At 53.3% G+C, this 27,451-nt stretch overlaps 1 protein-coding gene across 3 annotated transcripts in view; it reads right to left on the bottom strand.

The window, feature by feature from the left end:
• Positions 1–27,451, bottom strand: part of PRKDC (protein kinase, DNA-activated, catalytic subunit) — a 2,754,228-nt gene that overhangs the window by 521,632 nt on the left and 2,205,145 nt on the right. The gene's annotated exons all lie outside the window — the stretch shown is intronic.

The raw sequence follows: 27,451 nt of genomic DNA, 5'->3' as shown, positions 1-27,451 counted from the left end.
TCGGAAACGATGTTGTATCTGGTAGAGACAATTCTAGCCGCAGATTCCTTAACGTAGAATTATCCCCAGGCGTGAGACTGGAACTGGAAAACTTTCTTGCCCAGCATCTCTGCGCGCCAGGGGTGGCACCACGCGACTCCGCCCCGACGTCCGCCGCAGGCGTGACGTCAGCGAGGTCACATAAGCCCCACCGTGGTGCGCTGACGTCAGTTTGCTTCGGAGAACTTTTCCGCGCCACAACGCAGAGCCATCACAACAAAACTGAGGAGAGCATGGGAACAGTGTGCGAAACAACCAGAGAAACAAAATAGAGAGAAACAAAAGGTGAGGAACAGCACCAATTGGCACCAAGGCACCAGAAGGCTACAACAGCAAAGCCAGAGCAGAGCAACACTCTGAGGAACAACAGTGCAAGCCAAGGCGATAGCACCAGGTGGCACTAAAGCACCATAAGGCCAGAGCAGCGAAGCCATAGCAAGAAAAGCGCAAAGCACCACTCCATGGAACCACAGTGCAAGCCAAGGCGAGAGCCATCCTGGAGGCACAAGCATGTGAAAACGCCGTGACAGAAAGAGAGAGGGTCTGCAACCACAACCACAGAGTGAAGGGCCACAAGCCCGGAACAGAGGAGCAACAGCAATCCATCCCCAGACTACACGGCCAAGGATGGCCATAACCCCTGAAAGGAGTGGGAGGTCAAAGAAACTAACAACAGAGGAAAAAGAGCAAAAGTAGGCCCTTACACGGGAGAGAAACTAGCTGGAGGGATGCTTGACCGGAAGAAAACGAAGAGGACACCCACAGAAGACAAGCCACCTAGAGGGAGGCGACTGCAGAAACCCAAGCAGAGGGTCCTCGCAGAACGGGGAGCAAGGGCAGGTCGTGAAGGAATCTGGGGCTAGAATCGCCTCTACCAGATACATCGTTACCGAAGGTAAGTAACTTGTATATCTGATAGAGACTACTAGCCGCAGATTCAATAATGTAGAATAGATACCCTAGCCATACCCAGAAGGGAGGAGGGCCTGCGAGAGAGCCTCCCCACCAGGAGAGACACAGGGCCCCAGCAGGGGACATGTCACAGGGACAAGAAGGGAAAGGCCAGGATATCATAAGCCCAACCAAGGGAGAACCGCCCAACACCCCGCAGGGGCAGACAGTGCCCGAAAAGCCCCAAGGAACACAAGGACCACCTCAACCCCAGGGAGAAGAGGTAGACCCGGAAGCAGGGCCCACCGTAAGAAACACATACACAGTGACAGAAAATAGTTGAATACATCGCAGCCGCAAACAGCGGACAAGGCAGAACGGCTCCACCGCCAAAAGCGTAGACAGAAGAAGAAGAAAGGTACAGTTGCGCAAAGCCCCAGCAGAACCAGAGGCAGGGGCACAAGGGAATACATCAAAGCCCAAAACAGTGGATCAGAACAAGCAGGCCTGCACGGGCATGCGCAGCCAGCAGCAGGCAACACCACGGAACGGCGCACCCAGGACAAGCCAGATACCAGCTGAAGGCAAAGGCCAGGAAGGGCCAGGACACACCCCAAAGGAGGGGCCGGTCCAGAAATACACAAACACTGACCCACGAAAGAAGGGGAACCGGGCAGAAAAGAAAGAGAGAAACAGAGGATGGACCAAGCCGTCCACCAGAACACAGAAGCCAAGGAAAGCCTGTCCCCCCGGAACACCAGTCAGAGGACCAAGCCGAAACACCGGACAGAAGTGCGGAACATCCACAACACGATGCCGCAGACAGCAGGCCAGACTGGTCTAGTGATGTAGCGAACAAGGAGAAGGACGGACCTGGTGCAACGCAAGCTGCTTCAAGACAATCGGCAAGAAGATTGCACCTGCGACATACCGTGACGCCACAGAGAGCAAGGAGCCCGAAAGGGGCGACCACACCTCCCCAGCACATGACAGAGCTATGTAAAAGCTACAATTACCCCACATAGGGTATGTTACGTCCCAAGAAACATGGGAACACCTCTTAGGAAAAATGTCCGCAGCAGAGGACAAACAGAAAGACCTGCAGAGAAAACCGCAGACGGCTTGCCAATCAGCCAATAAAGAAGACACAGAAGGCCTATCTCAGGACCTACACAGGCTTACCAACAGCCAAAACCACAAGTCAAAAAAGGGCCGGACCAGCAGCCAACAGCACCAAAGGGCCAACGGAAGGACCCTGAAACCACAACACCACACAGAACACACAACCGGGGATACTCGTTGTAGGAGAGTAAGGTCTGCTTTCTATGTTCACCCCCACTTTTTGCTTTCGCTTTACTGGTTTTCGACTCAGATGTGGCTGTGAGCCTGCTAATCAGACCCACAGCCCTGCTGTTCTCTCTCTAAATTAATACTATGTGCTTTAGGTGCATAACCTAATTGGTAGGGACCACCTTATTAGACCCTGTATAGTGTACCTTAGGTACCCAGGGCATAGGGGTACCCTAGGCCTACCAGGGTCTGCAGCATGTATTGTGCTACCCCTGGCCTGGCCTTCCATTATGACACAACTGGCTGATCACTCAGATGGGGCAAGGTCGTGTAATCACTCCTTGCTTAGGTGTAGTATTCCTATACCTACCTTATATATAGACACATGTGTACCTGTCAGCCACTCCTATGGCAGGCCTTAACAATCCTGGAGGCAGAGTGCTTGGTAACATGTGAGATGGTGCTCTAGCATGAGCTGAGCCGGTCTGCAGCTTTCGGAACCATGTCCTTATAGCTGTTCTATGATATAGCCTACCATATACTCTTAAAGTGCCTTATAATCTTAAACGGTTATGGTAACTATGGTTTGGCTTTATCGAAACATGTCGTGTAAGGTGTCTAACACTTTGGAATAATAACCTCATACCATTTCTGTCAATGAGGATATTATTCCTACCTTCTAGAGGGAGAAGACATGTTAAAACCTACTTACCCGGTTAAAAGTTAACCAGAACCCCAGCATCACAAAATGGATGCTGCTGCCACGACCCAAGTCTGACCTCCTGCTGCTGGGAGCGATCCCGGCAAGGGAGGCTTGGACAATAGGTTTCCTGCCTTGGGAGGTGCGAGCACCACCCCAGACAGGCCTTAGTGTATTGGGGCAGGGAGGGATGAAGGAAACTAGACACTGCCTGGGGCACACAAGGTGTCCCATGCATGGTCCAGTTCAAACCGGTGCTGGGGCACTCCAGCCCCAGTCCTGGCGCGAAACTGGACAAAGGGAAGGGGGTGTAACCACCCCCCTCCCAGGTCCCACCCATAAGGCGTGACCTAGCAGGCAACCCAGCCCCCTAGATTGGTATAAGAGTGGTAGCTGGGCCCCAGGAGATTAGATTATCCTGAACCTGCAACTTGAACAGAAACTCTGGACCTTCGACATTCGACGAAAGAAGAAGACTGAAGAATCTCCCTTGTGGCCAAGGAGTGGCTACCCTGTGCAAACAGGCACCATCAAGAGACTTACACTTTGCTTTGCTGAAGTTCTACGAGGGACCGACTGCAGAGCCTGACCAGAGCCCTGACTTCCAGACTTCTCCGACCCTGATCCACATCCACAGCCGAGCTGAGATCCGTGGAGGCGACGAGAGACGTGGGACCGGCTACCTGGGAAAAGTGGAGAGTATCTTCCAGCGCAGCTTCAGAGGCACCCTCGAAGTTGTGCACTGGGGATTGAGAAGCCCCGACCCCAAGCACCATCTGCACCGAAGATCAGCCCCCCACACTCCACGAGTCCTGCGTGGGGCCCTTCTGCATTTTCCTGCTTGCCGCGTCTGTCCGGTTACTTGCCCGTTGGCTAGTAACCTTTGTGACGACACACCTTTAACTTTCCACTGCTGGTTTGGCTCCTCCAGACTGGCTCCTGCTCCTCTGTAAAAGAGAAGCACCCCAGACCTTCCTGGTCTGCACCAGAAGCAAGTCCTCCTTCCTGCGTGGGTTCCGCTTGCCAAGGCTTGGTGAGTCCTAGTTCGACTTAGACGCCGCCGACAGCAAGAGCCTTCGTGGGACAGCTCGCCTCCTGGTCCTGGTCGTCCTCGACGTCTCCTGGTACCGGTGGCTGCTGCGACAAGCTTCACCTCTTCACTGCAAGCTTCACGACATCGCCTGGTTCCTTCCTGGTTCCACGTGGTCACTGGCTAGTGACCCAGACTCTGTCCCTTCTGCTTGCAGGTATCCTTCCTTCTTGATCGCAGCCTTGGGATCCACCGGACACTCTTCACTGACTGCCTGTCAGCAACGTTCCTTCAGGCATCCATAGGAGTCGACGACGAAACCCGACGCAATTTCACACCTATGCACCCGCAGCCCATGGGCTAGGTAACTTGGGTACTCCGGTGCTCAGTAGGGTAGTGACTATCCTAGTGTCTAAGTTTCAAGTCTCAACTTCCTAGTTACTTCAGAAGTGTCCTAAATCTCTTTATTTCCAAACTGTACTGTTTTCATCGATTATACGCATTACGCATGAGTGTTTCCACTCTGCACCCGAATCCCGTGGGCCTCCCACTTCCTAACCTTTGGTAGTATAGTGTAGCCCCAGCGATTCCCTAGGCCTAGGCCTATCCTATTTCCGTGACAGTGGTCCTTATACCACTTACTTAGTATATGGTTTGCGTGGCCCCTAGGGCCTAACTGTATTACTTACCTGTGTGACTTAATGTATGCTTAAATAAGACTGTGTTGTACTTACCTCGAATCTCATAAAGAGTGCTGAGGGTTTGACTAGAATAAATACACTTTATTTTATATATATATCTGTTGTGGTGTCCTTTCATTTGGTATTCAAGGGATTACAAATGGTATAACAGCTGGCTTCACATGCCATACAGAGTTTAGCCTAAAACTGCTCTTGTCCATGCTACCACTAGGATAGCTGGTCTATAAGGTTGACTTTACAACCAATCACCATAAGGGTTGTTTGGACTGATATAAGGTGTACACTAGAACTAGTGACATCATACATCAGGCCAACTTCTCACACTCGTTACTAGGCCCCAGAAAACAAGAGGGGAACATGTCCCAGAACACAGACCGACATCCAGGTCACTGAGGAGGGGGGGGGGGGGGGGGGGGGGGGAAGGAGGAGGACGAAGCCCTGCAAGGAACCTCTGAACGGCAGAATCAACAGGGACGTAAAACAAAAGAGTGCAATCGAAGGGAAGGTCAACTAGCTGCTCCCTAACGTTCTCAGGGAAAACACTATCCCACAGCCAAGCATGGCGACCAAGGGCCACTGAAGAAGCCATGGTGTGACCAAGCACCTCAGAAACGTCCAGAGCCGAGCGAAGAATAACGCCGCCAGCTCCCGGCCATCCAACACATGGGGCCGCTGATCAGCGCAGGCACCCTCCTGAGAAGCGGAAGACAGAAGGGACTCCGCCGAATCCCACAAGCAAAAAGTGGCTCTGGCCAACACACAAAGTGTGTTAAGCGCCCGCAAGGCAGCACTGGAGGAGGCGAAGATGTTGCGCCCCCAGAAATCTAACCACCAGGCTTCCCGTGACGGGGGAGACAACACCGATGGCAAGGAGGGAAAGGCAGTCTGCAAAAGAGGGCCCCTGGTAGAAGGGTGGAAGGAAAGGCAGACAGGATCATGCGGAGAAGGACGGTGGAGTGCAGAAGCGGCTGGGGCACCGGGTCCCACATGGCAGGATGCCCCCAGGCCCCCAACAGAGAATGATGGAGCGAAGCCTTGAAGGGAAGAAGCAGCTCCCGTCCAAGGGAGCCCTGATGGAGAACCTCCAGCAAATGATCCGCGGGGAAACGGGTCGCCGAAGCGCAAAATCCCTGCAGCCGTGGAGACAGCCCGGGCGAAGGCAGTACTCGCCTCCCTAGGGCAACGCGGTGGGGAGAGCAGTTCCTCCGTGGGCGACGGCTGTAAGCTAAGCCGGCCGTCCCCCAGCCCAACCGGAGGAAGGAAAGGCCAAGCTCGGAAAGGGGGAAGGTTGACCGACAAGTGGGGAACCTGAGGCGCCTCCACGGAAGACTGGAAGAGCGGAAGAAACAAACAGTTGCCAAAACTCTGGAGAAGAGGGGGCGTCCAAAGACGAATCAACAACCCGGCGCCGTGGAGTCCGCCACCAGTGTCAGGTCAAAGTCGACCGGTGCGGAAGGGGACGCCGAGACGACCTCTGCCACGACTCGCGCAGCGGGAGAACGGGGCGGGGTCGGAGCCGGGGCAGCCAAAGAACGGTGCCAAAAAGGCACCGACTCGACCTCCGACGAAGCAGCCGCCTGCGGGGAGAGACGAGGGGGGCCCGGGGACACGCCCCGGCCCCTAGCCAGCCCCTGCGATGCCGCCTGGGCCAGCAGCCGCCAGCGCCTGAGTGGTGTCAGCTCGGCCTCGGACAAGGCTGCCGCCTGCCCAGAGGACCGAGGGGGCCTCGAGGACGAGCCCTGGCAACCTCCCGCGACACCACAGGGACAACCACGGGGGTTTGCAGCGAGACAAAGAAGCCATGGTCCGAAGGAGGGAACCCCGTAGGGCCGCACCCCGACGACACAACATCCCCAGAACCTGAAGCCGAACCTGTCAGCGCCGGAGCCGCCGGCGACGCCGCAGAACGCCCCGCATATGACAAGGGATCCGCAGACGTCCCAGGAAGATGAGGAGGAGGAAGAGCCAAAGAGGCCTGTAAGGCCGCCATATAGGCCTCCATTTGGGCTCTGGTGACGGCGGGTAGGGTGGCGACACACGGGGCCGCACAACCCGCGGAGAACCCACGCCCCCCGCAGGGCGGGGACCGGGCCTCAGGACAAACTGCGACACTTACCAACAGGTGAGCGACGCCCTTACGGCCTCGGAGAGGGACAATGTTGGAGACGGAAGCGGCGACGACGCCGACCTGGACATGCGGGCCAAGAGGAGTTTCATCCGGTGCTCCCGCCGAGACTTCAGCTTCATCTGCTGACAAGCCTCACAGTCCATGGAGTCGTGGTGCTCGCTCAAACATCAAATACAAATGAGGTGAGGGTCCTTCGCCGACATCTGGCGCGTGCAAGACGAGCACGTCTTGAAGCCCGAAGCCATTCGCACACTGTTCTCAAGAAAATGCAAAGCGTAAAAGGAAGGCCTGAAAACAGGCCAGGAACACGATCCGGATCCGCGTTGCACGCGGAAAAGAAGAAAAACCGATGTCAGTGCGCTGGGGTGGGGCTTATGTGACCTCGCTGATGTCACGCCCGCGGAGGACATCGGGCGGAGTTGCGTGGTGCCGCCCACCGGCACGCAGAGATGCTGGGCAAGAAAGTTTTCCGGGTCCAGTCTCACGCCTGGGGATAATTCTACGTTAAGGCATCTGCGGCTAGTAGTCTCTATCAGAAGACCACAACGCCGACGACAGATGCAGAGTCAACCAACGTCACATACTGACATGCAGGGGTATTGCTGAAGTAAATTTCTCCAGATCTAGTCTGACCTGGGGTAATTCTAAGGTAAGAAATCTATAACTAATAGATATTTCAGATTCCACTAGAGCCCCCATGTGCAACATAGTGTGGTTCCCACCAGGATACAGGAGCCTAAAAGGCACAGAAGCTTCAGAGGCGACATTACTGAGACCCAGGTTACAGGTTGAATTAACAAAATCATAGCCTGAATGTCATGGACTTCTGTACGTTGATGGAAAATCCCTACGATGTTAACATATCGGCTGTAGTCTGGAGGTAGACTGCGTCTGCTTGAGGTGAGCCCCCCTTCAGGTGCCAGGTTTTGAGGTATGGAAAGACTGGTATTTCCAACCACCGCAGAGGGGCTTCGACCACCACCATCACTTATTTGTACACCCGAGGTGCATTGGTAAGGACAAAAGAAAGAAAAGAAAACTGAAAATGTTCCTGACCCACATGAAACAGCAGGTAGCGTCTGTGGGACTGTAGGACAGGAATATGAAAATAAGCATCTGGCAAATTCAGTGCTACCATCCAATCTCCTAGATCTAGGGCAAACAGAACTAGAGCCAGTGTGAACGTCTTGAACTTGTCGAACAACTTACTTACCGTCGGTAACGATATACCTGTACGAAGCACAAGTTACTACTTGTGTAACGATATTTCTGTAAGAGACATTAGTAGTAACTTGTGCATCTGAAAGAGACACATTAGTGATAGATTCCTTACCTTAGAATAGATAGCCCAGCAATACCAACCCTGGTGGTGGGTTTGCGAACAAGATTACAACAGAAAGTCACGGAGCACAGAACGGCCAAAGAAGCCGTCTCTTCGGATGTTAGAATTGGGAGTCTCTGGTTGGCACAGGTGACTTGTGACAAGCAGGGACCCTCTCCTCTAGTCAGGATAAGGGGATACGAGTCGCCCTCGGACCGCGGCTCCAGCGGCTGGGCAAATCTTGGCAATGTCCAGCGGCTCTGTCTGAGGCAGTAGGAGTCCAATATTCCTGGGACTCCGTTCAGGTGGCAAGCTCACCCACAAGCCCTTGGAGATTGTTGAAAGCACAAGTTGATAAAAGTTCCTTTAGTCTTTTCCTCTGCTCTCGCAGCAAGGCAACCACTGCAGGCCAGTCCCCCAGGTCAGGGACAGTACTCCTCCTTGCAGCTTCTCCAGTTCCTTCTCGTCGGGCCGAGGTTCTTCTTGGTTCAAGCAGGATCTGATTTCTTGGGAGCAGGGCCAAATAAGCCAAACATGGAATCCAATCAATATAGCAATTTACAATAGGGAGCACTTGCACTGTGGCACTAGATGGCAGTGGCACAGTGCTCTGAGCAGCTAACACCAGCAAAAACATGAGGCACAACGAAAAAAAGTGGAAGGGAGACCCACGCCAAGGTGCCAGGTCTAACACCAGACCTGACTGTCAAGGCAGTAGTGCTTGGTAAACGTGTGCAGCGAGGCCCACGTAGCTGCCTGACAAATATCCTGCAAGGGGACACCGCGTCCCAAGGCAGCAGTGGCTGCAGTTGCCCTGGTCGAAAGGGCACGCAGACAAACAGGAGGCTCCTTCTTGGTCAAGGAGTAACAGGATTTGATGCACAGAACGACCCACCTGGAGATGGCCCTTTTGTGCACCGCCCGACCTCTTTTGGTGCCCAAGTAGCCAACAAAGAGCTGATCATCCACCCGGAACTGCTGTGTACGCTGCAGATAGAAAGCAAGCGCACGTTTAGGAAAAAGACGGTGGAGCCGCTCCTCTTCCCGTGAAGGATGCGGAAAAAAGGTGCGCAAAGTGATGGTCTGCCCGATGTGGAAGGGCGTGATAACCTTTGGCAAGAAAGAAGGACGTGTCCTCAGAACCACCTTGTCCGGATGAACAGAAAGGAAAGGAGGTTTGGAAATAAGAGCCTGGAGCTCACTCACTCTCCTGGCAGAGGTGATAGCTACCAGGAAAGCCGTCTTGAGAGTAAGAAGATATAAGGGACATTTATGAAGGGGCTCAAAGGGAGAGCACATCTGAAAAGTCAAGACAAGATTCAAGTCCCACTGAGGCATTATGAAGGTCACAGGTGGGAACGTATGCGTAATGCCCTTAAGAAAACGGTTAACAACCGGGGACTTAAAAAGAGAAGGCTGATCAGGAAGCCGTAGGAAGGCAGAGATAGCCGAAAAATAACCTTTAAGAGTGCCCAGAGCAGAGCCCTGCTGGGTCAAAGAAAGAAGGAACAGGAGAACCTCAGAAAGAGGGTCAGAAAGGGGATCCACAGTCTTAGCTGTGCACCATGCCACAAATCTGTTCCACCAACAGGCATACACCGTTTTAGTGGCGGGACGCCTGGCTGCCAAGATGACATCACAGACTTCAGGAGGAAGATCGAAAGGTGTCAACTGTCGCCGCTCAATCTCCAAGCATGGAGGTGGAGGCTGGACAGGTTCGGGTGGAGGACCGTCCCCTGCTGCTGCGACAGAAGATCCTCCCGAAGAGACAGATGGAGCGGGGGATCGATGCTCATACAGAGTAGCTCGCGATAACATACTCTTCGAGCCCAGTCCGGAGCCACAAGAATAACTTGGGCCCAGTCACGCCAGATCTTCTTCAGAACTCTGGGCAGAAGTGGTATAGGCGGAAAGGCATACACCAGACCGCAGCTCCACTCGAGACGAAAAGCGTCTCAGAGCGAGTGCCACCTTGGGAATTCCAACGCGCAGAACTGATGACATTGCGCGTTCTCTTCGGTGGCGAATAGATCTAACCAAGGCTCTCCCCATAGCAGAACGAGACCTTGCGCCACGTCCAAATTCAGACGCCACTCGTGATCCACCATGCACCGGCGGCTGAGTTCGTCCACCCTGGCGTTCAGAGAAACTGCAAGGTGTTGAACCACCAAGGTAATGCCGTGATGTCCCAGCCACGTCCAGAGGCACGGAGCCTCCTGACAAAGGGTCCAAGACCCCACCCGCCCTGTTTGTTGCAATACCACATGGCAGTGGTGTTGTACGTGAACACCTGCACTACACTTCCCCGGACAGAGGGAAGGAATGCCTTCAGTGCGAGCCGGATCGCCCGCAGCTCCAGAAGGTTGATATGGAGCCGGGACTCCGCCGGAGACCAGAGGCCTCTGATCTCCGCCTCTCCCATGTGGCCTCCCCAGCCTAGGAGGGACGCATCCGTCAGTACGGTGTGCTCCGGTTGGGGACGGGAGAAGGATCTGCCATTGACCCAATCGAGATTCGTGAGCCACCACAGCAATTGCCGTGCAGTGCCCTCCGAGATCTGGACATGATCGGACAGGTTGCCTTGATGCTGCGCCCAATGGAACTTCAGGCCCCACTGCAGAGCCCGCATATGCCATCTGGCATGCGGCACCAGCAGGATGCAGGAGGCCATCAGGCCCAGAAGCCAGAGGGACATCCTGACTGAAACCCGGGATAGAGGCTGAAAGAGCGGAACCATAGCCTGAATATCCCGCACTCGCTGTTTGGGAGGATAAACTCGAAACAGCGTCAAATCCAGAACCGCTCCGCAGATGCAGGAGGTCGGCCGTAGTCTGGAGGTGGGAGACAACTGCCTGGGGCGAAGCCGCCTTCGGCAGCCAGTTGTCGAGGTAGGGGAAGACTGACTCCCCTGACCTGCGCAGATGAGCTGCGACCACCACCATCACCTTTGTGAACACCCGAGGGGAGCTGGTAAGGCCGAAGGGGAGCAAGGCAAACTGAAAATGCTCCTGGCCTACCGTGAACCGCAGGTAACGCTGGTGGGCCGGCAGGACGGGAATGTGAAAATAAGCGTCCTGCATGTCCAACGCAACCATCCAGTCTCCAAGGTCCAGGGCAGACAGGACCTGAGCTAGAGTCAGCATCTTGAACTTCTCTTTCCGAAGAAGCGATTGACGTCCTGGAGGTCCATGATGGGGCAAAGGCCCCCCTTGTCCTTCTTGGGGAACAGGAAGTAGTGGGAATAGCAACCACTCCCTACTTCCTGATCAGGAACATACTCGATGTCCCCCTTGGCCAGGAAGGCCGTGACTTCCTGACGTAGAAGAGCCAAATGAGCCCCCGACATGCAGTGGTACCGAGGTGGCATGGCTGGAGGGGAGGACAGAAAGAGGAGCAAGTAACCGTGGCAGATTATCTGCAGCACCCACTTGTCAGATGTAATCTCGCGCCAGTGGTGGAGGTGGAGGTGAACCCTGCCAACCACTGGCATGGGGTGCCCCCTGAAGCTCGGATTAGGAAGGGTTCGAGGCGGAAGCAGCGGGGGTGGAAGTGGACTGCCCCACACGCTGGTTACCAGACCCGCCCTTGCGGAACCCACGTCTGCGGCCTCGCTGAGGCTGGTTCTGCACAGGTTTGCTGGAAGAGCGCACCTGGGTACCCCTGCCCTGGCCACGAAAGGAACGAAACCCCGTTGTGGCAGGAGTTTTCGAGGAAAGACCCAAAGACTTGGCCGTGGCACAAGAGTCTTTAAAGCGCTCCAGGGCATTGTCAGCCTTATCACCAAAGAGGCAGGAGCCATCGAAGGGCATGTCCATGAGCGAGCTCTGGACATCGAGTGAGAAGCCAGTGGAACGCAACCACGGCGTGGCGCCGCAACGCCACCGTCGTGGAAATCACCCTGCCCAACGAATCAGCGGTATCCAAACCACACCTGATGGCAAACTTCGCCGCATCCTTGCCCTCCGCATTTGCTTGGGAAAGGACAGCCTGGACCTCCTCAGAGCACTGAGGCAGAACCTCCGCCACCGAATCCCACACTGCGTGGGAGTAACGGCCCAATAAGCAGACGGTATTAACCAACCTCAACCCCAAACTGGCTGAGGAGAACAACCTCTTGCCATATTGGTCCAGCCTCTTAGAGTCCTTATCCGGCGGAGCCGAGGGAAAGGCACTCTGCGATGTTGAGGCCTGAATGACCAGGCTCTCAGGCGTGGGGTGAGTGGTCAAGAAGGCGGGATCACCAGGTGCCGGGCGATGATGCCTAGCAACTTTCTTATCCACCGGTGCCCCCGAGGCCGGCCGCAACCAAGTACCCAAGAGAACTTCGGTAAGGGCCTCATTGAAAGGGAGCAGCGGCTCAGACGGCGCAGACGCCGTCTGGAGCACCTCCGTAAGGAGGTTGGTCTTAAGGGCCACCGTAGGGAGGTCGAGGTGGAGAGTCTCCGCAGTTCGACGCAGCACTATAGTGTAGGAAGCGCCCTCCTCCATATTGGCCGGAAGCGAGGCAAACCCCGGGTCAGAAGACACATCAAGTTCACCCGCATCTTGAAGGTCATCCACTCAATCCTGCTCAGAGTCACACTTCCACGCAAGAGGGTCCTCGGAGCCGTCCCAGTTCTCATCCCTCCGGGGGAGAAGGACCGGAGCGGGGCCAGTGGCGTCGGGAGCGGCGCAGGGAGCGGCGCCAGGAGCTGCACCGGCCGGGGCCGAACCGGAGCCCCATCCCAATGAGGATCCCAGGTCGGAACGAAATGGTCCGAGAACCGAGGCAGAGGCGGGATAAACGGCACCCAGTGCGGCGCCTGTGGCAGAGCCAGGGGCAGCGCCGGGGCCAGAGCCAGCGGCGTTGCACCTTGTGGCGCCGGGGCTGGAGCCGCGGGCGCTGGATCCAGTGGCTCCGGGGCTGGCACCGTAGGCGGTGCCGCCGGGTCAACAGGATCTGGACACGGGCCGCGGGGCCCATAGGCGCACCGGCGGGAGCCCGAGGTCTAAATAGGCAGTCCAAGGCAGCAAGAAACACTTGCCGCTGTTCGGGAGTCGCCGATGGACCCGGGTAGAGCGGGTAGACCGCGGGACTCCCAGGCTCCAGAGGAGCCGCAGGGGCGGAGCCCCTGTGTCCCACATCCGCCTCCGAGGAGCGACGGAGGGACATCGAAGAGTGAACACGCTTCTTCTGGCGTCGCTTACCGGAAGCGGAAGGTGAAGACTTCGAGTCTGAGGAGCGACGGCTGCGGTCCCACGAGCGGTCCCGCAAACAGCCCCTAGACCCGGAGCGGTGGAGAGAGGAGTGCCGGACTTCCAGCAACTTCCAGCGCCGCTCCCGCAATGCCTTCAGGGCCATGGCACGCAGTCCCAACAATCCCGGGAGTCGTGGTCAGTCTCCAGGCAGTAGAGGCAGACATCATGGGGGTCCGCCACCGACATATTATGGTGGCACGACCCCCACGACTTAAAGCCGGGCATCCCTACGTGCACCAGGAGACAAGAGGAGAAGACAAAAAGTCTCAAAAAGTGGTCAAAAATTGACCGAGGTACGAGCTCAATCCGGATCTGTTCTTTCGGCGCGGAAAAAGAACTGACGTCAGCGCGCATGGGTGGCGCCTAAGTAGCCTTTGTGACGTTGTCCCGGCGTGCACGACACCAGTGACGGGTGCGGAGCCACACGGCGCCACCTACTGGCGCACAGGGGTACTGCTAAGCAGAAAACGTTCCGGATCCAGACTGACGCCTGTGGAATATTCTAAGGTAAGGAATCTATCACTAACGTGTCTCTTTCAGATACATTTGTTAGTTAGAGATTCCTTACCTTAGAATTACCCCCAGGCGCCAGACTGGATCCGGAAAGTTTTTCGTCAGTAGTACCTCTGCGCGTCGAAAGGTGGCGTTGGTCAGCTCCACGTCTGTTGTTGGCGTTGTGGTCACCAGGATGACGTCGCAGTAGCTACTCAGACGCTGCCCTCGCGCGCTAATGTCAGTTCTTTACACGACTTTCCGCACCAGCAACACAGAGCCATGCAAGACACTGACAACTGGTGCACAAAACAAGGGCCCTGAAAGGATGTCCTTAACCCTAGAAATCAGTTCGCAGAACAGGGAGGATGGGTGGAGCGGTAAGGAATCTATAACTAACCTATGTTTCTTACAGATATATCGTTACCGAATGTAAGTAACTTGTTCATCTGAAAGAAACAGTTAGTTATGGATTCCTTACCTTAGAATAGATAGCCCAGCAATACCAACCCCAGAGGTGGGTCTGCAAACCAAGTTCACAACAGAAAGTCCTGGAGAACAGAACGGCCGAAGAAGCTGTCCCTCTGGACTTGGCTGTCCAGGCAGTAGTGTCTGGTAAACGTGTGCAGCAATGCCCACGTAGCTCCCTGACAGATGTCATTTAGAGGGACTCCTCGTCCTAATGCAGTAGTGGCTGCCGTCGCCCTGGTGGGATGGGCACATGGCCCCACTCGAGGCTCCTTTTTTTCTAGAGAATAGCAGGCTTTAATACACAAAACGACCCATCTGGAGATGGTCCGCTTGTGTACGGCCTGACCTTTCTTGGCGCCTGTAGGAAGGTGGATATCTGACTATGCTTACCCCCAACTTTTTGCCTAGTGTCTAGCTGGTTTTTCGACTTAGTTGGCCTGAGATCCTGCCATTCAGGGTCTCAGGCTGTCTGCTCTCTCTGTAAAATGGACTCCATGTACCCTAGGTACATAACCAATTGGTAAGGATCACCTTATTGGACCCTGTACAGTGTACCCTAGGTACCCAGGGCATAGGTGTACCCTAGGCCTCCCAGGGGCTGCAGCATGTATTATGCCACCCCTGGTCTGGCCTTCCAATCAGACACAACTGGCTGATCACTCAGCTGGGGCAAGGTCGTGTAATCACCCCTTGCTTAGATATAGTATGCCTATATCTACCCTTATATATAGACACATGTGTACCTATCAGTCACTCCTATGGCAGGCCTTAACAATCCTGGAGGCAGAGTGCTTGGTAACATGTGAGATGGTGCTCTAGCATGAGCTGAGCCTGTCTGCAGCTTTCGGAACCTTGTCCTTATAGCTGTTCTATGATATAGCCTACCATATACTCTTAAAGTGCCTTATAATCTTAGACGGTTATGGTAACTATGGTTTGGCTTTATCAAAACATGTCGTGTAAGGTGTCTAACACTAGGGAATAATACCCCCATGCCATTTCTGGACATGAGAATATTATTCCCCCCTTCTAGAGGGAAAGACATGTTAAAATCATACTTCAACTGTTAGCCTCTGACCAAAGCCTCAGCATCACAAAATGGATGCTGCTGCCACGACACAAGTCTGACCTCCTGCAGCTGGGAGTGATCCCAGCCAGGGAGGCCTGGGCAATAGGTTTCCTGCTTGGGGAGGTGCTAGCACCTCCCCAGACAGCCTTTAGTGTATTGGGGCAGGGTGGGCTGAAAGGAATGAGACATGCCTGGGGCACACAAGGTGTTCCTTGCATAGTCCAGTTCAAACCGGCGCTGGGGCACTCCAGCCCCAGCTCTGGCGCGAAACTGGACAAAGGGAAGTGGGTGTAACCACCCCCTCCCAGGTCCCACCCATAAGGCGTGACCTAGCAGGTATCCCAGCCCCCCAGATTAGTATAAGAGTGGGAGTTGGGCCTCAAGACTTTAGATTATCCTGAACCTGCAAAACTGAACAGAAACTCTGGACCTTCGACATTCGACGAAAGAAGAAGACTGAAGAATCTCCCTTGTAGCCAAGGAGTGGCTACCCTGTGCAAACAGGCACCATCAAGAGACTACCCTTTGCTTTGCGACCGTTCTACGAGGAACCGACTGCAGAGCCCGACCAGAGCCTTGACTTCCAGACTTCTCCGAGCCTCATCCACATCTGCAGCAGAGCTGAGATCCGTGGAGGCGACGAGCGACGTGGGACCGGCTACCTGGGAAAAGTGGCTAGTAACTTACAGCGCAGCTTCTGAGGTACCCTCGAAGTTGTGCACCGGGGATTGAGAAGCCCCAACCCCAAGCACCATCTGCACCGAAGATCAGCCCCCCACACTCCACGAGTCCTGCGTGGGGCCCTTCAGCATTTTCCTGCTTGCCGCGTCTGTCCGGTTGCATGCCCGCTGGCTAGTGGCCTCTGTGACGACGCACCCTGAAATCTTCTGCGCTGGTTTGGCTCCTCCAGACTGGCTCCCGCTTCTCTGCAAAGAAGAAGCACCCCAGACCTTCCTGGTCTGCACCAGAAGCAAGTCCTTCGTTCTTCGTGGGTTCCGCTTGCCAAGGCTTGGTGAGTCCTAGTCCAACTTCGACGCCGCCGACAGCAAGAGCCTTCGTGGGACAGCTCGCCTCCTGGTCCTGGTCGCCCTCGACGCTTCCTGGTCCTCCTGGCTGCAGCGACAAGCTTCACCTTCACCTGCAATCTTCACGACATCGCCTGGTTCCACGTGGTCACTGGCTAGTGACCTTGACTGTGTCCCTTCTGCTTGCAGGTTTCTTCTCTTCGTGATCCCAGCCTTGGGATCCACCGGACACTCTTCACTGACTGCCTGTCAGCATCTTTCTTCAGGCATCCATAGGAGTCGACGACGAAAACGACGCATCTTCACCCCTATGCACCCGCAGCCTGTGGGCTAGGTAACTTGGGTACTCCGGTGCTCATCAGGATAGTGACTATCCTAGTGTCTAGTTTTCAAGTCTCAACTTCCTAGCTACTCCGGAAGTGTCCTAAATCTACCGTTTTCTAAACTGTACTATTGCTATTGACTTTTACGCATTACGCGTGAGTGTTTCCACTCTGCACACGAATCCCGTGGGCCTCCCACTTCCTAACTAACGCTAGTGTAGTGTAGCCCCAGCGATTCCCTAGGCCTAGGCCTACTCTATTTCCGTGACAGTGGTTCTTATACCACTTATTTAGTATATGGTTTGCGTGGCCCCTAGGGCCTAACTGTATTACTTACCTGTGTGACTTAATGTATGCATAAATAAGACTGTGTTGTACTTACCTCTAATCTCATAAAGAGTGCTGAGGGTTTGCTTAGAATAAATACACTTTATTTTATATATATATATCTGTTGTGGTGTCCTTTCATTTGGTATTCAAGGGATTATATATGGTATCACAGCTGGCTTCACATGCCATTCAGAGTTTAGCCTAAGACTGCTCTTGTCCATGCTACCACTAGGATAGCTGGTCTATAAGGTTGACTTTACAACCAATCACCATAAGGGTATTTGGACTGATATAAGGTGTACACTATAACTAGTGACATCATACATCAGGCCAACTTCTCACAGCGCCCACGTAGCCAACAAAGAGCTAGACATCCACCCGGAACTGTTTGGTGCGATCCAGATAGAAGGAAAGCAAACGTATTGGGTCCAGACGGTGGAGCCTCTCTTCCTCCTTAGAAGGATGCAGAGGCGGGAAGAAGGTGGGCAAAGTGATGGTTTGCCCAATATGATAGGAGGAGACCACCTTGGGAAGGACGGATGGACGAGTTCTTAGGACAACCTTGTCTGGATGTACAGCCAGAAAAGGAGGCTTGGATGAAAGAGCCTGGAGCTCACTCACTCCTCTTGACAGATGTGATGGCTACCAGGAATGCAGTCTTTAGAGTTAAGAGTCTGAGAGGACAGTTGTGAAGTGACTCAAAGGTCAAGACCAAATTCAAGTCCCACTGAGGCATCACGAAGGGGATAGGAGGAAAGAGATGAGTAATGCTTTTTAAGAAACGATTTACAACCGGAGACTTGCAGAGAAGGCTCATCAGGAAGCCTAAGAAAGGCAGAAATGGCCGAGAGATAGCCCTTGATAGTGCCCAGAGCAGAGCCCTGCTGGGCCAAAGAAAGGAGGAACAAGAGAACCTCTGAAAGAGGGGCAGAAAGGGGATCCACAGCCTTTGCTGCGCAACATGCCACAAATTTGTTCCATCGTCAGGCGTATACCGTCTTAGTGGAGGGCCGCCTGGCCGCCAAGATTACATCACAGACTTCGGGAGGCAAGTCGAATGACGTCAACTGCTGCCGCTCAATCTCCACGCAAGGAGGTGGAGGCTGGACAGGTTCGGGTGGAGGACCGTCCCATGCTGCTGCGACAGAAGATCCTCCCGAAGAGGCAGTCTGATCGGAGGATCGATGGCCATATTGAGCAGCTCGGGATACCAGACTCTTTGTGCCCAATCCGGAGCCACGATAATGACTTGGCCCGGTCCCGCTTGATCTTCTTCAGCACTCCGGGCGGAAGTGGTATAGGCGTATAGAAGACCGCAACTCCCCTTGTGAAGAAAAGCGTCGCCTAGCAAGTGCCGCCTTGGAAATTCCAACGCGCAGAATTGTGGACATTGTGCGTTATCTTTGGAGGCGAATAGGTCTAACCAAGGCTCTCCCCACTGCTGAAAGAGACCTTGCACCACCTCCGAGTGAAGACGCCATACGTGATCCATCATGCACCTGAGTTCATCCGCCCTGGCGTTCAGTGAACCTGCCAGGTGTTTCACCACCAGGGATATGCCCTGATGTTCCAGCCATGTCCAGAGGCAGAGGGCATCCTGACATAGGGTCCACAACCCCACCCCGCCATGTTTGTTGCAGTACCACATGGTGGTGGTGTTGTCCGTGAACATCTGCACTACTCTTCCCCGAACAGAGGGAAGGAAGGCTTTGAGTGCAAGACGGATTGCCCGAAGCTCCAGATAGTTGATGTGGAGCCCGGACTCAGCCGGAGACCAGAGGCTTCTGATATCCGCCTCTCCCATGTGGCCGCCCCATCCCAGAAGGAATGCGTCTGTCACCACTGTGTTTTCTGGTTGGGGAATGGAGAGGGATCTGATGTTGACCCAATCTGGTTCGTGAGCCACCACTGCAATTGTCGTGCAGTGCCCTCCGAGATCTGGATGCAATCGGACAGATTCCCCTGATGCTGCACCCACTGGAACTTCAGGTTCCAGTGCAGAGCCCGCATATGCCACCTGGCATGATCGACCAGAAGGATGCAGGAGGCCATGAGGCCTAGTAGCCTCAGGGTTATCCTGACCGAAACCCAGGATAGAGGCTGAAAGATCTGAATGATAGACTCGCTGTATGGGAGGATAACCCCGAAACTGCGTCGTGTCAAGAACCGCTCCGATGAAGAGGAGCTTCTCAGAGGGGGTCAGGCGTGACTTCGGCACGTTGATGGAGAACCCCAGCGAATGCAGGAGGTCGGCCGTAGCCTGGAGGTGGGAGACGACAGCCTGGGGCGAGCCTGCCTTCAACAGCCAGTCATCGAGATAGGGGAAGACTGGAACCCCGGATCTGCGCAGATGAGCTGCGACCACCGCCATCACTTTCGTGAACACCCGAGGGGCACTGGTAAGGCCAAAGGGGACCCTGGTAAACTGAAAGTGCTTGTGGCCTACCGTGAACTGCAGGTAACGCTGGTGGGCAGGCAGGATAGCGATGTGAAAGTCAGCGTCCTGCAAGTCCAACGCTACCATCCAGTCTCCAGGGTATAGGGCAGACAAGACCTGAGCGAGCATCAAAATCTTGAACTTCTCCTTCCGGAGGAAGCGGTTGGCGTTCCTGAGATCCAAGATAGGACGCAGGCCCTTGTCATTCTTGGGTACTAGAAAGTAGTGGGAATAGCAACCATGACCTACTTCTGGGGCAGGAACGCGCACAATGGCTCCCTTGGCTGAGAGCCGTGACTTCCTGTTGGAGAAGGCCCAGATGATCCTCCGACATACGATGGTACTGAGATGACATGGCTGGGGGGGGTAGCCTCGAAGGGGAGAGAGTAGCCCCTTCGGACTATCTGCAAAACCCACCTATCCGACGTGATGGTGCGCCAGTGGGGGAGGTGATGGCGGATCCTGCCGCTCACTAGCGATTGATGGGCCTGAAATGTTGGACTAGGAAGGTTTGGAGGCGGAAGCAGTTCCTCTCTCCAGTCCGGGTCATAATCCAACTGGTCAGTCAGAGGGTCACCTGACCCTCCCAGTCCTCCTCCTCGTCCTCTGGGTGCCAATCTGGCCTGAAAGGGACCCCAGGAGTGAACAGGGGCACAAAGACACCACTTGGCACCGGATCCGGTGTCGGGCGATGCCGGTCAGGCTCCGCATCCACAACAGGATGGAGGCCGGGGTCGATGCCGGCCGGGGGCACAACCGGCGTCGGGTGTGGTGCCGAAGGAAACGGCGCCGGTGGAGGTGTAGTGAGGTCAATCGGCGCCGATCCGGATCCATGGGGGCCCTGTGGCGCCAGGGCCAGAGCCGCCGGCAGGGAAAGCTAGGACCCCTAAACGAGTCCGCAGGGCCCGAAGGCGCACCGGCGGAGTCAGGCTGCCCACAGATGGCATGCATCACCTTGTAAAACTGACGAAGCTGGGCAGTGGTCACTCCGGGTCCCGGAGAGGGTGGGAAACTCGGAGTCGACCCTTCAGGCTCCGCACGCGGATCCACGGGAGGGGCACCGCCCGCATGCCTCGTCGCTTCAGCTGACCGATGGGGAGAAGTCGAAGAGCAACGATGCTTCTTCGACTTCTTCCTGTGCTTCGACTTACCTGACCCCAAGTGCGAAGACTTGGATGACGAGTGGTGATGGCTCTCCGACTGGTCCCTCAATCTCCCTCATGACCGGGACCTCAAACGGCGTGGGGCCAACTGCCGGCGCTCAAGAAGCTTTCGGGGCCGCTCCCACAAAGACTTCAGAGCCATGGTCTGGCAGCCGGAGCACGACTTGGGGTCGTGGTCGCGCTCCAGGCAAAAGAGGCACATGTGGTGTGGATCCGCCACCAATATCAGTCGAGTACAGGAACCGTAAGCCGGTAGGACTCAAAAAGACGTCGGCAAAAGTCGCTCAAAAAGTTCAGTAAAAAAGTGACTGGATGTACCGCTCTCTCCGGATCTGCCCCGGATGGCGTGAAAAAAGAAAGAACTGACATCAGCTCGTGAAGGCGGCGTCTAAATAGCTACTGCGAGGTCATCCCGGCGTCCACGACGCCAATGACGGATGCGGAGCCGACCCACGCCACCTTTCGATGCGCAGAGGTACTGCTGACGAAAAACTTTCCGGATCCAGTCTGACGGCTGGGGTAATTCTAAGGTAAGGAATCTATAACTGTTTGTGAGAAGTTGGCCTGGTATATGCTGTTCACTAGTTAAAGTGACCACCTTGTACCATGCCAAGCAACCCTTATGGTGTGGTTGTAAGTCAACCTTTTCGGACTAGCTGCCCTAGTGGTAGCGTAGGCTAAGCAGTCTTTGAGGCTAAACTCGTTAAAGCGTGTTAAGCAAGATGTTTTGCCATATGTAACCCCCCTTTATACCAATGTAAGGACACCACACAGATATATATTCAAAATATATATGTATTTATTACTCAAAGTATCCCCTAGACTCTTTATGAGCACAGGAGCACAAATCGTTAAACAAGACAACGTTATAATATACAGAAGTTGCACTTTATATGGATAGGCCCTGGTGGCCGATCAAACCATATACTAAAATAGTGGTATAAGTACCACGAACAGGAAAGGGAAAAGGCCTAGGGCCTCTAGAATCGCTGGGCCTACAAGGAGCTAACTTCAGTTAGTGACCAGGAGGTCCACGGGTCGCGTGTGCAGTGAGGAAAGTTACACGCGTGCTCCTATAGGTTTTCAATGGGTGCGTAAAAGTTCAAAAGTTACTGCTAGAAGGGTCTTCTGGATGGACTACGAATTTAAGATTCAAAACACAGACACTAGAGATGTTTCTCTACACTTGGGCACCGGAGTGCCAGCTTTACCTCACCCACAGGAAGCGGGTGCATAGGTCTCGAAGTGCGTCGGGTTTCGTCTATCGATTCAATGGAGCCTGATGACAAAGATGCTGCAGGCGGTCGGTCCAGAAGAGATGCGGTGGACCCAAGAGTGGATCGGAGATGTAGAAGACCTGAAAGCAGAGGGGACAGTGTTCACAGTCACTAGCCAGTAACCGGCGTGGCACCAGGTAGGTACCAGGCGATGTCGGGTGCAAACAGGTGATGAGGTGTAGCTTGTCTCCGCAGCCACGTGGTCCCTGAAGGTCGACGACGCCCAGGAGTCTGTTCACGAGCTGTCCCACGCAGGCTCTCGCAGTCGGCGGTGTCGGCGACTCGAAAGAAGCAAACAAGCCTTGGCAAAGGCAGGAGTCGTGGAAGTTAAAGAAAGCTGATTGTTCTGACCAGCAAGGTCAGAGGGGCTGCTCCTTTGGAGAGCAGCTGGGGCCAGTCTGGAGCAACCAGACCAGCGTCGTTGATTTCAAGTTAGGTCGCCAAAATGGCCACTAGCCAACGGGCCAGGGACCGGGCAGGCGCGTCGAGATGCAAAGTGCAGAGGGGCCCCACGCAGATCGTGGAGATGCTGGAGGGCTCACCTTTGGTGCAGATGCTGCTCGGTGGTTGGGCTTCTCAGGACCCAAAGCACAACTTGGAGGGAGCCTCTGTTGTCACGCTTGCAGCTTGTCGTCGGTCTTTCAAGATGGCTGGCTCCACGTGTCTCGGTGCCTCCACGGGTTCCTTCTTTGCAGGGACTGTGGATCGGGCTGTGAGAGGTCTGGAGGTCCAGGTCTTGTCGGGCTCTGGGCTCGGGCTCCGGCGGGAGGCGGCGGCAAAGCAGACGTCTAACAGCTGGTTGGTGCTTGCGTTAGCAAGATGGTCACTCCCTGACCATAGGGGAGATTTCCTTCTGTCCTCTGTGCAGCAGAGTGTCGAAGTTCCCGTCTTCTTCTTGTGGTTAAGTTGATTCCAGGATGTCTGAAGTCTTAGGACACAGCTCCTACATTTAAGCGGATTCTAGGGGCCGGACTACCTGCTAGGTCCCTCTCTAAGGGTGGGACCAGGAAGGGGGGTGGTTACACCCCCAATCCTTTGTCCAGCTCGCCCCAGGTCCGGGGCTGGTGTGCCCCAGGACCGGTTTGAACTGGCATATGCACCGAGGCTCCTTGTGAGCCTCAGGCATGTCTGATTCCATTCAAGCCCTACCTGACCAATACACAAAATCCTGTCTGGGGTGGTGCTCGCACCTCCCCTGGCAGGAAACCCTTTGTCCACGTCTCCCAAGCTGGAAGGACTCCCAGCAGCAGGAGGGCAGACTTGTGTCTGTGGTGGCAGCATCCATTTTGTGGAGCTGAGGCTGTGTCTGATTTTACCCGGGTTTCAGGTACTGTACATGTCGTGTCCCTCTAGAAGGGTGGAATGCTAACCCCGTCGCCAGAATTGGCGAGGGGTTAGGATTCCAATTCGTATGACACCTTACTCGACATGTTTTGATAAAGCCAAACCAAAGATAGCATTTAACCGCGAGGTTGATAATGCACTTAAGAGTATATGGTATGACGATATCTGGAAACGGTAGAAGGAAGTTGTTCCGACCACTGCAGACAGGCTCAGCTCATGCCAGAGCACCATCTCACATGGAACCAAGCACTCTGCCTTCAGGATTGTGAAGGCCTGCCATAGGAGTGACTTATAGGTTACCAGGTGTCCCATTTAAGGTTAGGTATAGGTATACTACACCTAAGTAAGAGGTGGTTACACCAACTTACCCCAGCTGAGTGATCAGCCAGTTGTGTCAAATTTGTTAGGCCAGGCCAGGGGTGGCACAATACATGCTTCAGCCCCTGGTGGCCTTAGATACACCAATGCCCTGGGTACCTAGTGTACACTGGTACAGGGGCTCACAGGGTGATCTAGTTCCAATTAGTTATGCACCTAGGGTGCATAGTGTCAATTTAGTTAGAGAGAACAGCAGGCTGGGGGTCTGATTAGCAGGCCCACAGCCTCAATATGTCAAGAACCAGTGAAGCAAAAAAAGCAAAAATGTGGGGTGACCATAGGATAGCAGACCCTACTCTCCTACACTGTTTGTTTTAGATTTTCCATATAATGAAGTTCAGATGGTGAAGGTCTAGGATTGGGCAAATGCCTCTGTACTTCTTCGTTATCAGCAATTAACAGGAATAACAACCACTCCTTAGTTCTGAAACCAGCACTTGGCCAAGAGAGCTAGAACTTCTCCTTGAAGTACAGACAAGTGTTCCTCCGGGAGATGTTGCGGTGTGGATGGCATGTCTGGAGGAAAGGAAAGAAAGGGAAGGGAATAACCTTGTGCTATGCTCTGGAGCATTGATTGATCTAAGGTGATGCTTATCCGTCCGGAGAGGTAATAGGTGATATTGCCTCCCCAATGGTTATCGGCGGCCCAATTGAAATGTAATGAGGAAAAGACGGAAATTCTGCTTTACGGCAAATTTCTTCCTAATTTTAGGGATTCTATTTGGCCCCCAGCTTTTCCTCTTCGATCCTGCACGGGTCTCCCAGTAAAAAATCTGGGTATCTGGTTTGACGAGCAGCTGTCCTTTTTGACTCAGATCAAAAAGCTTACAGGCTGTTGCTTCGGTATACTCAGATCTTTGAGAAAGTTCTTGCCTCTGTTGCCTAGATCAGCTAAGGAGACGGTAGTCCGGGCTCTGATCCTCTCCCGTCTCGACTACGCCAATGGTCTCTACATCGGCCTGCGCGATTACTTGCTGAAAAAGCTACAGGTAATCCAGAATGCTGCAGCCCGGCTGGTGGTTAATCTTCCCATCAGAAATTGTATTTCTCCTTCGCTTTGTCTACTGCACTGGCTCCCAGTCAGGAAACGCGTTGAATTCAAGGTTTTGGTTATTGCACATCGCGCCCTCTACGATGGAGGCCCTTCCTATCTTAAAAAGCGTTTTCTTTCTACCAGCCTACCAGACTGTTGAGATCTTCATCGCAGCTCCTTGCTTCTACCCCTGGCGTTCGTCTTCAATGTATGGGGGGTAGATCTCTTGCTTTTAAGGCCACCAGGCTGTGGAATGCTTTGCCGCTATCTTTGCGAGCGATTCAGGACTCCTATCTGTTCAGAAAGCATCTCAAAACTCATTTGTTTTAATTTTCTATTGTCCATACTGTCCTCGTAGCTCGCGCCGGGACAATCCTAGGAGTAGCTGAGCGCGTTATAAATACACAATAATATAACATAACATAACATAACAAGGCAATCTTGAGTCACCAAAGCCAAATGACAGGGGTTTTTATGCAGCTGCTGAAAGAAGGTCTGGGGTTTGGGAAGGTCCCTGCCCTTGGGGGTTTTCCGCAGCTGAGGCAAATAAGAACTTCTACTTTGTAGGCAGCTGCTTCCAAAGCCTCAAAAAACATGTTGCTGCTGGGGTAGCTGACTGCGCTAATCCCACACAACGGGCAGTAGCTTTACTTTCTTTAAATCTCTCAAGGGCTGAGTTTGCCTTAGCTCCGAACAACTTGGCGCAGTCATAAGGCATGTCCATGAGAGATTATTGAACAACTGTAGAGAAGCCAGTTGAACGAATCCAGGCATACAAGTGCTGATTGTTATTCATAGGCAATCAGTGGTGTCTAGGCCAGACCTGATAGAGTGTTTAACAGCATCCTGACCATTCGTAATTTAACGTTCAAACGTCATCAAGGACTACTGGTAAAACATCAGATACTCGATCCTATAAAATATGGATGTATCTTCCTCGAAGACACGATGCATTCACCGATTTGAGATCAAGCCTATTCTAAGAAAATATTTTCTAAGCAAATGCCTACATTTTTTGGGGTGGTGTAGTAGGGAAGGCATTACGATTGGAACGGGAGAAGAAGTCTGTACCATCAAGCAATCTGGGGTAGGGTGCTGCAAATGAAAATCTGGATCCCCAGGTGCAGGTTTTTGGCATCTTGCAATCTGTCTATTAATTGGAGGGCAACGTCTTGGTGTGGCCCAAGTGCTCACCAATTTAACTGTAAGAGCCTCATTAAATGGTATTAAGGGCTCTTGTAGAGACTGAGCCGGGTTTAAGACCTCTGTTAAAAGAGAATACTTGACTTCCTGGGTGGGCAAAACAAGGTCAAGGACCTCTGCAGTCCTTCTTATCACAGTTGCGAAAAAGGCTGCCTCTCAGTGGCCAAAGCAGTATTCGGTGAAGTGAGGTTAATCCAAAGTCTGGAGGAGTATAGAGACAACTGGCATCCTGTAAATCTTTCAGAATATCTTCATGAGGAAATGGATGGTATTCCTAGTCAAAAATAATTTCTCCCCTTGATACATCAGATTCTGAATGGGCATAAACGCTCCAGACCTGGGTGGGGGAGCAGTTTCTGAATCTGATAGTGTGTTCAGATTTTCAACAGGCAACGTCGTTATCTGAAGTAGTGCAGTATACGCCAGGGAAGTTCGAGATAAGACATTTCTTTTTCAGCAGGCACGAGGGATCAACACAAATTGATATATGCTAGATCGGGTGAGTGACCTGCAAGTGGTGCATCAAACAACTGAAAGCAGAGATTGCAATAGATAAGAAGAGGAGACCGCCAATATCATGCACAAGTGGGTGGCTAATATAGTGGCAGACAGAAGCAGCAAGGGCTGGACCACACCTTTACATTGAGCATCTAAACATAGCAATTACTCTCAAATTCTATCTTTAAGAGATGCAAATACCTCAAGAACGTAATGATATACAGAAGAGATGATTAAAAGGGAAAACAGTTTGTGGCTAGGGAAAAAGACGGTCACAAACTGCACTGGAAGCCAGTCACCAAAGAGACAAGTAGCATAATAATGCAACAAAACAAGAGGGACTTACCATAGTGTACTCTGTGCCACTTACAACTATATGGAAAAGAAATGTAGCAACATAGAATATGCAGGTTGGGGGAGGTGGTGCTTGACTTGCAAGATGAAGCTAAAGTAATCCCAGAGATATACAGTTAAAAAACTCTAGGGCCTGATTACGATCTTGAAAGGTGGCATACTCTGTCAGAAACATGACGGCTATCCCATCCGCCCAATTACAATTCCGACAGGCCAACTCCTAATGGGGCAGTTGGACCACCTGTGGCTGGATCCGCCACCGCCGTGCCACCAGGAGTCTGGTGGTCCTCGGACCGCAAGACTCGTAATAGGGCTCTTAGTGCATTTTTTCACAATACAATGTTATCCTACTGGAGGAAACACAATCAGCAATATGATACCAAAGAAAAAGATAGAGCAGTGTAGGCTATAATGGGGTTGCACTAGTAAGAGTACATGCGTTTGGGAACAAGAAAGTTAAGCGCTCAACTATTCATGACCCCACTGTTAAGGAATCACAATGTACAAGAGATAAGAAACAAAGTAAGTTTGGAGCGCTTATATTGCCACAATAACAAATCCAATCAATGAGATATTACGAGGAATAATGCATCCAATAATTCTTCCTAGTATTGTGTAAAACCCGTTGCTGTGACAGTCAGATCATATTAATAGCAGCACAAGGAGTCACGTATTCATGCAGAAATGTATTATTTTATTATTCTTTTAGGACATAA

The sequence above is a fragment of the Triturus cristatus genome, chromosome 5_1 (genome assembly GCF_964204655.1).
Source record: "Triturus cristatus chromosome 5_1, aTriCri1.1, whole genome shotgun sequence".
Classification (NCBI taxonomy): domain Eukaryota; kingdom Metazoa; phylum Chordata; class Amphibia; order Caudata; family Salamandridae; genus Triturus; species Triturus cristatus.
The sequence above is the reverse complement of the archived record's forward strand: the minus strand, read 5'-3'. Positions and strand labels throughout refer to the sequence as shown.